This window comes from Mus musculus, chromosome 12 (assembly GCF_000001635.26).
Source record: "Mus musculus strain C57BL/6J chromosome 12, GRCm38.p6 C57BL/6J".
Lineage (NCBI taxonomy): Eukaryota > Metazoa > Chordata > Mammalia > Rodentia > Muridae > Mus > Mus musculus.
Window position 1 is genome coordinate 51,582,589 of NC_000078.6, and position 2,026 is coordinate 51,584,614.

The following is a 2,026-nucleotide window of genomic DNA, read 5'->3' on the forward strand; positions in this document are numbered from 1 at the left end:
AATGTTTCATGCATATGTATTTACAACTGTTAGATCCTCTTGATCAATTGCGTCCTTTATTAATATGTAGTGGCAACTCTCCTCTTCTGACTCACTTTGACTTGAGGTCTACTCTGTCAGACACTTGAGCGGCTGCAACCACTTGTATTTGGCTTCAGTGGTCTACTTGGTCTGTTGGCTTCCATCCTTTCACGTTCATTCTCCGAGTCTTTAAAACACAGCAGATGATTGCATCTTGTTTTTTAACCCAATAATCTAGTCTTTACCTCTCAATCAGAAAGTTAAGATCATCTATTTTCTGAGCTATTGATAGAGATCTGCGTATTCACATATTTGTTGGCCGTTTTCTGATTGGTTGGGTGATTATTTGTTTTTATTTTTCCCCTATTAGATTTGGGCATTACCTGGTTTCTCAAGATGAATATGATTGATTCTTTCATAAATTGCCTCTGCTCACTTGTAACCCCATGACATGTATTCTATGTTCAGCCAGTCGTGGCGGTCGACACCTTCAATCCCAGTACCTGGAAGGCAGAGGCAAGTGGATCTCTTTGAATTTGAAGCCATCCTGTTCTACATATGGAACTCTATGCCAGCCAGTGCTACATAGCAAGACCCTTTCGCAAAAACAAAACAAAACCAGTGACAGACACACAGAAAAAAATGTCTCCTCCCGTGCTTTCATAATCAAGAGTCTCTTCTTCCTTTGTGATTTCTGAGATGGTGGCCATGACATGCCTTGGTTTGTGCTTGTCTTAGAAATCTCCCTATTCTCTAGGACTCTGAAAGACAACTTCCCCTGGGTGCAGCCAGTTGGTTGGCATTTACTTTCAGGGACTGAACTATACCATTCCATGCCTTCCTGGTTTTTAGTTTCTATTGAAAGAACCAGTGTTCTTCTGATGGGTTTCCCTTTGTGAGTTGGCATTTCTCCTTTCTAGCTCTCCTTGGTTTGTTGCTTTGTTCTACAGATTTGGCATCTTGATCCTGATGTCTTGGAGAGGTTCTGCTCTGGTCATGTCCCGTTAGGATTCTAGATACTCTGCTGTTTGGATGACCATTTGTTTTTAAAGATTTGAGAAAGTTTCTGTTATAATCGTACTGACTGGTTTTTGTTTTTGTTTTTATCCGTTTTTACTTCAACTCCTTCTTCTACCCCCCTGGACTCTTAGGTTCAGTTGTCATTGTGTCCTAGAGATCTTGGCATTATTGCTATGCTCATTTTTCCTTTGTTGCTAAGTGCCATGTTATCTCCACCTTGTCCTTCAACAATCTCTTCTCCTTTGTGAAGGAGTTCGTGAAGAAGTCTATTGGTGATGCTTTCCAGTGTGTCTTTTTTTTTCTTTCTTGAAATCTCTGAATTTTACATTTATAATATTTTATTAAAAATGTGTTCTTTTGGGAGAGGGGAGGGGAAGGGAAAAGGGGGGTAGGACCGGGTATGGGAAGAGACAGGAGAGAAGTCCAGAGGGCTGGGAGAATGACTAGATATGAGTAGCAGTAGGGGATGGGGAATGGGGATGGGGGAAACCACTGGAAAGTCTCAGACACCAGGGATCCAAAAGGCTCCTAGGACCCAGTGAGGATGATATTAGCCGAAATACCCAACAGTGGGGAGACAGAACCTGAAGAGACCACCTCCAGTAGACAGGTTCAGCCTGAGGGATGGGGCCACCCACCCATCTCAAAAATTTTAACCCAGAATTGTTCCCGTCTAAAGGAAACACAGGAACAAAAAAATGGAGCAGACACTGAAAGTAAGTCCATCCAGAGACCACCCCACCGTGTGATCCATCCCATCTGCAGACACCAAACCGGGACACTTTTGCTGATGTCAAGAAGTGCTTGCAGATAGGAGCCTGGGATGGCTGTCCTCTGAGAGACTCTATCAGCATCTGACTAAGACAGATGCAGATATTCACAGCCAACCATTGAACTGAGCCCAGGGACCCTAATGGAAGAGTTAAGAAGGATTGAAGGAGCTGAAGTGGATGGCAACCCCATAAGAAGAACAAGAATATCAACT